The 12,831-nt window shown below is 39.2% G+C and overlaps 1 protein-coding gene across 4 annotated transcripts in view; it reads right to left on the reverse strand.

Annotated features, from left to right (window-relative positions):
- Window positions 1-12,831, reverse strand: part of elf1 (E74-like ETS transcription factor 1) — a 40,279-nt gene that overhangs the window by 22,548 nt on the left and 4,900 nt on the right. Inside the window, exon 1 of one of the 4 annotated variants that reach the window (XM_034092435.2) lies at window positions 8,282-8,797. The exons of 1 other annotated variant lie outside the window; for it this stretch is intronic. The gene's annotated coding sequence lies outside the window, so the exon portion shown is untranslated. Of the gene's footprint in view, window positions 1-8,281; window positions 8,798-12,831 lie in introns of those variants that run through there. 2 more of the 4 variants (XM_034092436.2, XM_034092432.2) reach the window with 2 other exon arrangements.

The raw sequence follows: 12,831 nt of genomic DNA on the forward strand, positions 1-12,831 counted from the left end.
TTTTCTCAGAGGGAGACATTCCAGTTGGAGCTTTTGTGCTGTATGAACTAGAAAAGATACCAGCTAGCCTTGGAGCATATGTTCATATGGAGCACTACTATCAAGTGGTGGAATGTAACTCAAGTACTCAAGTACTGTACATAAGTTGGGTATTTACATGCATTTTTACTACGTTATACTTCTAGTCCACTAAATGGCATAAATGTTACTTTTTAATCCACACAAATATTTAGTTTTTGTGGATTTATTACTTTTTTACTTTCTTTTTATTAATACAAAATAAAAATCAGCTAATAATTAAGATATATTATCATTGATAAAGCTACCCATTCATATAACTTAATCAAAGCAGCCTTTTTCCAGCTGCAACAATATTTATTAATACTATAATTCAACAATAGTTATAATCAAGTATCAACAATAGGTGCTTTTAACTATGACACTTTTAATATAATTTGATGCTCACACTTTTAGTAAAGTAACATTTTGAATGCAGGACGTTTGGTTGTTGCAGAGTATTTGTACCCTGCAGTGTTGTTTCTTTTTCTTGAGTAAAAGATCTGAGTACTTCTTCCAACGCTGCAAAAAGTCAGAGTGAAGGTGGGGACTCGGCAGGAAGCTGCATACCAAACAGGTCTGGACACAAGCAGTGATGTGTCCACCGGAGTCAGGCATGCAGAGATAGGGGATACAATCACGCAGAGATTAAATAATGTCTCTGTCTTTTAATAGACTTTGGTCAAACTCTTGTTAAAGAAATAGTTCTGCATTTTGAGGATTAAAAGCTTATTTGCCAAGAGTTAGATGATACAATCTATACCCTTAGCATAGCAGCCAGAAGCATAGCTTAGCATTAAGGCTGGAAATAGCTAGCCTGGCTCTGTTCAAATATAACACAATGCATACTTACCATGTGTTGGAAGGCCGATTTAGTTGTTGTTAATAGCCAGGTTTGTGTAATTTTCTAGTGTGGACATCTATACATTTACTGTGTATTTTGTAATAATGGGCAATGGCTGATTACCTGCTACTACTGTGACATAATAATTCCAATACAGTACAACAAATTACACATATCTATCTATCTATCTGTGAGCTTCCCCTTGTTTTCACTGCATAGCTAGAATAACTGGCTGCTTGCTCTCTGCAATAAAGTGACGTTCTGTTAAATTAATTCTTTAAATCCACTATAAACACTGTCTGCTCACATTATGTCACACAATATATTTGTATCTTTTATGTATCATAAAGCGTCCTCTGTGGAAAGAGGTTAAAAACCCTATGGTAAATGCTAATTTGCAGCTTTAGCAAAGCTGTTTTTATAGATTCCCTCAGATCAAGCATCAGATTAGCAGCTAATAACGACTAAATCAGCTCTTTCCATCTGATCCCCCGTAAAGCCTCGCAGATAGGACCACTCACACCGAGACAGCTTATAGCACTTTGAAGAGAGCTTATCTGATTTCACACAATTGGATACTAGGTCAGTGTGGATATCACTGGCCAATGTTTCTAATCTCAAAGCCAGTAAACGTTATGCCTGCCCCGTTCCTCGATCTAAGGGCAAAGAAGAAGTGCTGAGTCATGACGTCAGCTGCATACTTTGAATAGGTACAGAAACAGTTAGGCCATCTGATTGAATTAACAAGCCTAAACTACAACTCCTGACGTCATGAATTATGGTTGGAGTGCATGCTTTAGGCATTAGATCATTTTTGCACCTTAGTCACCTGATCTTAAAATCATGATTTTGTTGCCCTAACTACTGCTAAAAAGGTGAAGAAAAATAGGATTACTGTACTTATAGTGCACTAGTGCATTATACATCAAAATAATGTAGGCTATATCCGCTGCTCTAAACATGGTTAATTTCAGCTGTTTGGAGAAGTGTTTGAGCCTGTGCAGGAAGCATAAGGACAGTCTGGTCAATATTTGAGAAGCCTTTATGAAACACTGGTTTATGACAGTCATGCGATGAGGAAGGTGCAGCACGGGGGCAGGAGATTGAGGACAATAAACGTCCTGTGCAAAGCGTCAGGAGTCCAGTCTGGTTGTAAAGGAAAATATTGACATGGTATTATTGTTTAACCGTATTAATGATCATTATTTGTGGGAAATAGAACAAGGAAGAAAGGTAATAAAAAAAAAGGCCCTCTACAAGGGGGATACAGACATTAATGACTTATACACAAAAACGTGGCTTCAAAACTACTTTGACTGAAAAGGCCTGACAATCAGCCTCTCGAGGGGCCGGGGTTATGTTGTACTGACGAGAATCACAATGCAAAAACGCAAAGGTAAACAAGGAGTGGCTGTTGCTTAGGAACACGCAGAGGGAGAAGGCTTGTAGAGTCGACTCTGTGGTACAAGACAGAGGGAGAAGGTGGGCGTCATTCCACTCAGAAAAGGCCCAGTGTGCAAGGACACATGTGGAAGACAGAGCACAACAAACATAATCGGACAAGTGAATAGCTTTTTTTTAACTGCTTTTGCCTGTGTAGTAACTTTCCTGGTGGATTCAAAGACATTATTTGTAAAAGTTGACTTGATGAGAATTGGAAAATTAGATTATTTAATCAGCACTACTATTACAAAGTTGAATATACTGTTATAATGTCAGACACTTTTAATAATAGTGACATAATATGAATATAGCTTCACTAAAGACTGAATGAATAGTTTAAGATTTGGGGAAATGCTGTCTACCACCACCATAGATCTTATTAATCACCATGTTATATTGTTTGTTTCATCTGTAGAGCCAGACAAACAGAATGGAAAACAAATAACCTTCTCTTATACCAAAAGATTACGTGTACACACCTGTCAGCCTTTTTAATGCGTAAAACAAACAAGATAAAAAAATGTTTTACTTTGGAGGTACTTGAAGATTTGTTATCTTTGGGCAGAAGGTTAGCTCTTTACCCGTCCAAAGTCTTTATGCTAAGCTAAGCCTACTGCTTACAGATTTATATTGAACAGGTTGTAACGCTGAAACAATCTTCTATGAACTTGGCTAAAGGCGAAGAACAGTGTGAGTGAAAGTGAGAGTAATGTAACATTTCATTTGGTTGTGTATTGGGAACCACTGCACAATAATACTCTTGTCAGCCATTAAGCTTAGATGTTAAATGTTTCAGTTTCAATTAGCTTGAATTTCAGAAAGAAATTAAGAAATAACTGTAGAGTTACTATCCCAACAGTCTGACATTTCTGTGTGTGTGTGTGTGTGTGTGTGTGTGTGTGTGTGTGTGTGTGTGTGTGTGTGTGTGTGTGTGTGTGTGTGTGTGTGTGTGTGTGTGTGTGTGTGTGTGTGTGTGTGTGTGTGTGTGTGTGGTGTGTGTGTGTGTGTGTGTGTGTGTGTGTGTGTGTGTGTGTGTGTGTGTGTGTGTGTGTGTGTGTGTGTGTGTGTACTTGTTTAGTGGCATTCATCTTTCAAACTGTGTGGTTCAGGCCCTTGTTTGTCACACATCGTGTCCACCACACCAACCACATGTCATGACACATTTTCATTTTTCACCAAAAAGGCACCTTCATGCTTGTAAATGTGACATATTTTAAGGATCAATTTAATCAAAAATGAAATGCCTAAATGTATGCCACAGTCCTTTCATTTCTGGCCATGGAACACTTCATGAACGCAATGAAAGGGGAAAAAGCGACATTTAAATAAAATGCAAAGTATCAAGGAAAATGGGGAGAGGTTTAAAAACAGACATAAATAAATAAATGAACTTTAACTCTGCCCTCCATCAAAAGAGACCTTTCCACTCAGACAGGAGTTCAGCCGTTTATGCTGGAGTCATCATGGTGGGTTTTCCATATAACAGCCTGCTGCTGAGGCTGCAGACACCGCTGCAGCTGGGTGTCTGGGGCCAAAGCCTCCCAAAGACCATGTGGGAAATCAATTTCCCTCTTTGTCTGGGTCAAAATGCCTCTTTGTACCGAGTGATACTGCATTAAAGCCAACATGATGTTAAAATGTGCCTGATGGAGTGTGAGGGAGTTGGCAACAGCTAAAACGTATTCCACTAAGTATGTCAGTTTTAAGTTCAAATTCATCTCAAACCTTTTTTCTTTTTGCCATGTTACATCAAGCAGTGTGGAACCCACAGAAAACATTGCCATGTATTTCCAGGCCATTGCATTATATAGAATAGTGCTAGTAGTTTATAGCAGTCACCTAGCTGTATACTACTCAAATTATCATACAGCTACAAATAACTTTTGTGCTTCAAACAAAGGCAGAGCCAACTGAACGCTGTAATGGAAATGTTTATGAGGGTCTGAATGCTGCCCTTTATCAGCCACAAAATACACATGAAACCTGCCTCCACCCACACGACCACTACGTCAGAAAAACTCAAATCAAGATACATTCATGATCAGGATTTCCACAGTAAAGCAGTTCACTAGAGAAAAACGGATATTGTATTAATAAACTAAATTCATGTTGAGTGTATTTATAACCTCAACCAAGAAGGTTATAGTTCCAGTTCGATATGTATAACTACTAGCCTGATATTCATGACACGTGGGTCAAGGGTGAAGCATAAGCCAAGGAAAACACGATTATATTTTGGAGAGAATCAAGTCAGGGGGCCCATACTCACTTTTCAGTTGTGTTAACATTGCCTTGGTGAAGGTCTGTGCGCTACTAATAACTTTCTATTTGAGAAATATATAGGAAAGCCTCTTTTGGTAAATCTAGCATAATCAATGTTGTACCATTCAAAGTATTTAATTCACAAAGTAAAAATACTTCACAAGTAAAGGTTTTGCATCCAAATAATTTTGGAAATCATTTGGAAATACTCAAGTTATGTAAAAGTAACTACAAAAGTTGAGCAGTTGAGGCCAGACAGCAGTACATGGACCTACATGCTCTTACAGGCAGAGAATCTGTGCCCTGACCGGCATGGTACGTTGCATAACCAGGAGTGTTATCAGAAGGTGTGACCTGATATTCCACATATCATCTCTCTCATGCACTCCCTCTGTATTTCTCTCCGTCTCTGAAACATGGCGATCTTGTCGTTCGCCCATTCCTTCCAGATGGGAGTTATGATTCTTATAAAAGTAGGCGTAGGAGTTCACATCTTTCACGGTTTCTGGTGTATTTTAGGTGGCTTTTAAATGTGATAAATCACAGTGAAATTACATTCTATCCCACGTGGTTTTGAAACGTTGTAGTGCTGTCTTGTTGTTTTCAGTGTACACCAACCTCTAGAGCAAACGTACAAATCCTCTAAGCCAACGATCAAATGTTGTGGATCATAAATAGGTTTGTAATCACTGAGAAGTCCAGAATTACATCACATCCTTCTCAGTTCTTAGAAAATAAGTCTGAAGACTTATTCCCACAAGAGGGAAAAACAAGAACCATCACTGCTTCTCCGCCACATATCATGAATCTAAGGGCTGAGATTAAAGCTAGACATAGAAACACTATTTCATCGGGCTCTGAGTTTAGATGTGATGATCACAGATCGAGTTCGTAATTTTTCTTCAGATAAACGGGCTGCCAGTCCCAACTTGCAGAGAGTCAGTTGCAACACGTCAGTTGCTCAATCGATTTCACTTTATTTAGCAAGGGAGGGTTTCCTGTGTGTACCTGTGACACACAGGAACACAAGTGGCTTCAAACTGCTGAGTTAGGGTTAGGGTTAGGGTAAGCCTTGCTCAGTGGCACCTTGGCAGTAGCTGTTGAGGAGAGTGTTACACATTAACTATCCCCACCCAGTTTTTTCCAGTTGGTCACATGAGTTCAAACTTCTAGTCACTTGCACTTCCTTTAAGAAGCCCAGAGTGCTATGGAAATTAAATGGCAAAGAATAAATAATCTGGCCTGAAAACATGATGCAAATCCATCCCTGAGAAATATAACAAACAGCCACGCTCTTTCTTTGTCACATAACCTTTTACTGGAAGGTATATGAAAGATAACGACAGTGGGTAAACAAGGTGTGTGTTTGTATTCACTTTCCTCACTATGAGTCCACAGGGTTCTGCACCCCAAAATATTTCATTAAAGATAAACATGAAATTCAGTTTTCTTTGCTTTAACACATTTGTAGTTACTCCACATGGAGAACAGTTATATATATATATATATATATATAGAATGTATAGCCTTTGCAAATGCATAATTGTAGCATTGTTGCTGCCAACATATATGATATGTTACAAGTAACAAGTAAATAAATACTTTTTGCAATAAAGAACAGTTTGTACCTGATAAAGGAAATTGGAGCTGACGCAGCTTTTATCAAATTCAAAGCATACAAAAACAGATTGTACCTGACTATACAAAGATAGCACTGTATTTGATCCATGGGCCTGTAAGATGAAACTAAATAGATCCTCAATTTGTACATATTAACGCATGCTGGGACTATAGTTAAAAACTCCACCCCAACTCCTCCTCTCGTCATTCCCTTCTCTTGCAACGCCTCCATCTTCTTGCCCAAGCCTAATGATCTAATTACAGGCTAAGACTTGTTGACTTTGTATTGTAAGAGGAGCCTACCTGACACTACTGTCCAGCCCCCTCTCCGTCTCTTCATCAGCAAAACAAAAGGCCTCACTAAACAGCACCCGCAGTATGACTTCATCCTCTGAGGCACCAGGGCCTCATTTACAATCCAAATAAGGGTGGGCATGAGTAGGATGAAAAAGTTAGGTCAAATGCAAACTCGTACCTGCTCAACAACTGAGCTATTCACTCACTGGGTGCATGCAGCAGGTGTTACAAATCAAGTGCAAGGCCAATTGATCCAACTTAATAATAGTTTAGCAAATGAGCCTAAAGTATATAGATATATGAATTTCGTGTCTCTGAAGTAGTCTCTGTTGATGGTCTTCCAAGTTACGTCATCAACAAAATCAATTCTGAATGCTGAACTGATGAAACAATGACTAGCTTTGTTTTTTTGCATACAACTACATAAAAGTGTTGACCAAAGTTGGGTATAAATGTGCACTGGCTAAAGGCTTTTCTTGTACCACAGTGCTCGATGCAGTGACAGTGCAGCAGCATTAGAATGCAGATTAAAGAAAAGAACAAGTGGGCGTGAAACCTAGACATTGCTCAAACTGTAGTCGTGTTTATTCAATGATTTAGTATGTGCACAATGTCCTGTGTGGTAAAAGAAAAAAGTGCAGAATAGATTTCTGGTGAAACAGGAAGTGTGCTTTTTTATCTCTGCTGCACTGAGCAACATTTAGAAACAGATTGTAAAGAACATAAAGAAGAAGAATTGAACTGGCTGATGGACGGAACAAATGGCTTTAGGGAAGGTTAACTAACACTGACATAAAAGAGGAAGCAACATACTGTGGGTTCAAACTTCCCTCTGAATTGAAATGGAGACCTTATTGGCCTCTACTTTACAAGATGAGCATCATTTTGTTTAGATGAACTGGAGATGTTGATGCATGAAGCACTGCAGGACAGACTTGCTAAACTGTGAAGAGTAACCACAGCAGTTTCTGGGCCAACTGATGCAGCATTTAACATTTTAAATAAAGACTATCAAACAAAGCAAAGCAACCAGGATTTAAATCAACATGAGGTGTAATTACTGATTACTACACCATGAAAACCACATGTGGGCTTGGTCAAGGGGCTTGCAAAACCCTGTTCCCGCCCTTGCTCCAGCACACCATATAAGGCAACAGTTCATAAAAGAAAAGCAACAACCAAACAAATCAGCAAAATATCTATCCTATTAGTTCCTAAAATGACAAACACAACTTTACAAACTTTTTACGTGATCTCATGCGTTGCCAACTAAGTGTCAACAAAGTTTGAGGGAACTTATTGTATGTGCGCAACCAAATATAAAAAGCTCAATATATAGAACTACCATGTTCAAAGGTTGTGTGTTATGTTATGTGTTATATACCGTGTGATGTTTGACAGTTTTCTTGCACCACATTTGAAATCGTAGTTGGTTGGAAGACATTAGGGGAAAAACTTTTACCTAAATATCAATTGTAACTGGCATGGCTTTTTAAAGCTCCATTACAAAAACCTTAACATGTGCTAATAGAAATAGTACAGTAAAGCCAAAGGTACATGTTACAGTGACCTAATTACCTACCTGTCCAATAACGAATGCAACTCACAAATATACCTACATGATGTCCCTTTAATACAGAAAATGTTAACTTTTTAAACTTTACATTCTCAGAAACCAATTTAAAAACATTTCAACTCACAACGAAAGCCAAAAAAAGGGGTAAAAGGTGAAAAGGAGGAGAACAATTCATCACTAACCTCAAAGACTCAGGGTTCGGGTGACAATATCCATAGTAGCAACCGAACAAGTGTCGATCACAGTAACCAATGAAAATCAAGAGGAAAATAGAAAACAAAAGGCGAAAAGGGGAATAATCCAAGGTGTGGTGAGAGGGGGACAAAGCTGTCTACAGGTGTTGACCACTGGCTGGCCTCACACCTCTTTCTCAGAGCAACAAAACAAAACTGAGGAGAGGAGGGAGAAAAAAAAAAGACAATGGCTGCTGTTGGAAGCAGAAAAGGAGAAGTGTAGTGAAGCAACTTGTCCTCTCCCTATGAGTCACACAGCGCTGTCGCCATTGGTAGTGGAGCCCTGAGGCAGAGTGCCTTACACCTGGCCAATCAGCAACGAGTCTCGACCTGAAATGCAAATGCTTTCAGGTGAGTTCGACCTGTGGCAGGGATTGGACGGTGCTGCAGCGGGGGAGGGGAGAACAGAGAGGCCCAACCAGAGAGCCACACCTCAAACAGCATGAAAGACGATAGACGGGTTTCTCCTGCAGAGGCTGAGGAGTGCTGGAGGTAAACAGTTGGACAGGTATGCACTCACTCTAGACTTTGACCATACAATATGGGCCAGGCAGGCTGATTAAAATCTGTATAGCAGCCCAGAAGTAAAGTTCACATCTCTGTGAGTCCCATTAAAACATTTACAATGAATTGTGAGTCTATTTAGTGGTGTCAGTGAGCCAGTTTAGCTGCTGACTTGTGGGGGAGTAGTTCTCCCTGCTGTAGAAAGCCTGATAAAACAACTTCTACCAGTGGGAGGTGCAGAGATGAAACTGTAAAGTGTTTCACCTCAGAGGCGGAATTATCTCTACTGCTCCCCCCGCCCTCCTCTTTAAGATTCAGTAATTATTATCATGGTAAAACTCCTGCTGTGAATTAGAGCTGCAATGATACATTGAGATGTCGATTAATCAATCCACGGAAACAATATTTACAACTATTTTGATAGCTTTTAAAGTCGTTTTTCATTGAAAAATAGTAGAAATAGCTGTTTTCATACTGAAATATTCCTGCTTTTCGTGTTAAACTCAATATTTATGTGCAAGGAACTGTCAAAATGTTAAAACGACACCTTGGAGAAACAGGGATGGAGATGTTTTCATTATTTTCTTACATTGAAAAGAAAAACCTATCAATCAACAAATGAATCTGCATTTTTATCATCAATGAAAATAGTGTTGGTTACAGCCATGGTTACGAACATTCCTTCAATGCAATTTCAACTCAAGCAACTTCAAGTCACACATATTTTCATTTAAGGTGTTATTAAAATACACCAAAAGTGTCACAGATCAGCTGCAGTAAGTGTGAAGCAAGTAAGTAAGCTTTTTTAGGACGTATCTTTTTAAGTTCAGTGTTGAGAGATACTGTGACTTGATAATAATCTTTAACAGAAATGACGCTCAAGCAGACAGGAAGCGCTGGTCTGTGGTGAGCACTCAGTGTTCACACTCTAGAGTGTGCATCAATGTATTCACGTTTTCTGCTGAAAAGCCCCATGTAGTAAATTCAACAAGCAAGCAAAAGGACAAATATTTTAATACAAGCTCAAATTGGGATTGTTGGGAAAGAACAAAAAATAAGCAAAAAGTTGGCCTTGAAGAGATTTAAATAAAAAATGGTCTCATTAAACTCAACTGCAGCACGGTCCGTTTGTGATGGACACCCAAATCCCCCTCTCCTCTCCACGAGTGCTCTCATCATCACATTCATTCTTCAATGTAGTTCAGCTCACAGTGCAGCTGTTTGCCTCAGAGCAAATTGATATCCTTGCTACGAGGAAATGTTACTCCAAATAAGCTTCATTTATCACCGCTGCCTTTGCAAATGCTGAAGTCTTGGAGGACATTTTTTCACTTGTGAAATAACCTCTTAAGGCTAATGCACTGAAGCTCTGCTACAATCCAGGACAACTGTGTAAATATACAAAAGCACACACATGCATGTACACAAGCCCATTTCATTCCTGAGTTACTCCCTTTATGTAAGCCTTGAAGATCATATACATCTCTGTACAAACACCAGTTTGAAGAACTTCTTACAGATCTTAGAAATCAGAGATGGAAATCTGTTTGTGCACATAGTTTATCTACTATGAAAGAAAAAAAAGCTATCAGAGGAAGCGTGCAATATGCTGAGGAATATGATCAAGAGTTGCAGAACTGAGTTTTGAATGTTTACGCTTTTGAAATCCAGATGCGCCGATTCAACTTATTCCACACAAAAAAGAAAGGAAAACTTTTGTGACACTTCGCTACAGTGCAGTGATCTGTTAATTGTGGGTAATCAGCTGTGTCGAAAATATATTTCCAAACAGAGAGTCTTTTTAGGAGGAGCAAACAAATAGTGGGCACAGCATCCAAACATATCATAGCTTTCCTTCAATGAATACTGAAGAGCGCAGATATTCCTCTGTGTGCCAGGATCTTCTGAAATGGTTGATAGTTTGTGTTTAGAGGAAACATTACAAACAGTAATGTGACTAAGCTAAATGTCAATAAATGTCCTGGAAATGTTTCATTGAATAATTCAGTGGGAGAATCCAGAGGTGGGACCAAGTCAGTCTTCTTGAGTCTAACTAACAAGACCCAAGTCAAGTCCCACGGCCCGTATTCAGAAAGTTTCCTGAAACAAAATGTTGCTCGAAGAAGATTCTGGGAATCCTTAATGACATTGTCCAAGGATTGGAATCTATTGGATCGAATATGTTTATGTTGAAAAACACACCAAACGCATATTGGAAAGGGTACAGTATATAATGAATGTTACATTTTGTCTATTTTGTACACATGTAGGCTGAAATCACAAATTGGCTGTGTTTACATCCATTTATCCACTTCTTACCGGAAACACATCGTTTGGTTTACAGTGTTTGGAGAGGAAAACTCATGGCCTCAAATCTAGACTAAACTGCAAAGCCTCATGAATGTGAATAATTATTGTGTATTTCTGGTGAACGCAGCAAAACTGTTTGCAATTATTCTCTCCAAAGAATTTACAATCCTTCCAATTATCTTTTTGTAATACTGAACACAAACTAACCCACATTTGCACAACAAATCACATCCATACTCTAGGGGGAAAGCAATAAAAGTGAAGATGTTAAAATTGGGGGGTGCTTCGTGACATATCAGGGGGATCTAATTCAAATCAGCCCACAGTGTGAAAACACAAAACGACTGTCTCAAAGAAGTACAATGTGTTCTTGTTTTATTTTTACAATGATGGTGAATTAACTCGAGCAAAACCAAAAAAGCCTTGGTGAGTGATCAGTGCAGAGCCATGTGACCCTGCGGACTGAAAGACACACTTTTGCAGCCTGAGAGTGAAAACATAAGCACTCTTTTGTGTGAGATCTGCATAGAGAGGAAAACCACACCAGAATCAGGCGTAAATGGCCCCATGTTGTGCTTTGTCCCCATTATTAAAAGGACAGAGCCCAGCCATCCTGTGGACTCAAAGCTGGTGCGGTCAAGGCCTGCCAGTAAATACCAGAGACCCCACCCAGTGTTGCAACCCCCTTTCCCATGAAAGTTATACTAGCACTAGCTTCAATAGTCTAGATATAGGAAGAAAGTTACCAAGTTGACAACACTGACAGGCCTACCTCTAAAGCCTTTCCCCCACAAATTGTCATTATGAACATAAACATATAATAATGGATGTAAACTATACAAATGTTAGCACTCATAGCTGTCAAGCTAGCAGCTCGTGAAGGACTCCGGGGACGCAGGTAGGTAGGCAGACTAATTCCTGCGACAGCAAAAGATACCTGAGGGTTTGTTTTTATGCGAGCATGTTGACTATTGATTTATTTTGCGATGTATATACATTTTCAAATATAACAAATTATTTTTGATATAGGCCTATATCCTAGCTTAACATCTAATTGTACTTCATCTACAAAAATATCTGTGACAATAAATGTTATATTAGCCAAATGCTTATTTTATGGGTCAAAGTAAGTAATTGGAGCACTCGAGAACATCATGATTAGTCTTCAATGCATTTTATATTTTTGCTCTTGAACTTGATTTATACGACACCATGTATCTAGGCCTGTCCTAGAACTAGACTGCAGCCAGCAGATCCGGATCACTCAGTACAGAGTTATTTTGGAGTGCTGTGGACTCGCACAACCTGACAAACATGCCAGAACAATCCTTGATAGGATGAGATATGGGAGACTTTTGAGGACACACAGAATTATTTGTGCAGCTTCGAGGTCGTCTGATGGCTGGTGAAGCCGCTCAAATACAGGCTGAGGATGTGAGATGCAAGCCAACTAGACAGAAGGGCACCCCACGAGAGACACAGAAGGAAGAGAATTATTGTTGCAGAAAACACCCAAAAAACAGGTTTGAAATGGGGTGAAACACTGAAGGTAACAGAGCTACAAATATCACAGTTATTATGGTTTTTAGAAACCGTGCCAGCTGGTGGAGGTCAGAATGTGTTGTTGCAGCAATCTGGTTTCTTTAAAAAGCTGACAGTTCATCGCGCTTTGAAAACTTCATTAT

Source organism: Pseudochaenichthys georgianus, chromosome 10 (assembly GCF_902827115.2).
Source record: "Pseudochaenichthys georgianus chromosome 10, fPseGeo1.2, whole genome shotgun sequence".
Lineage (NCBI taxonomy): Eukaryota > Metazoa > Chordata > Actinopteri > Perciformes > Channichthyidae > Pseudochaenichthys > Pseudochaenichthys georgianus.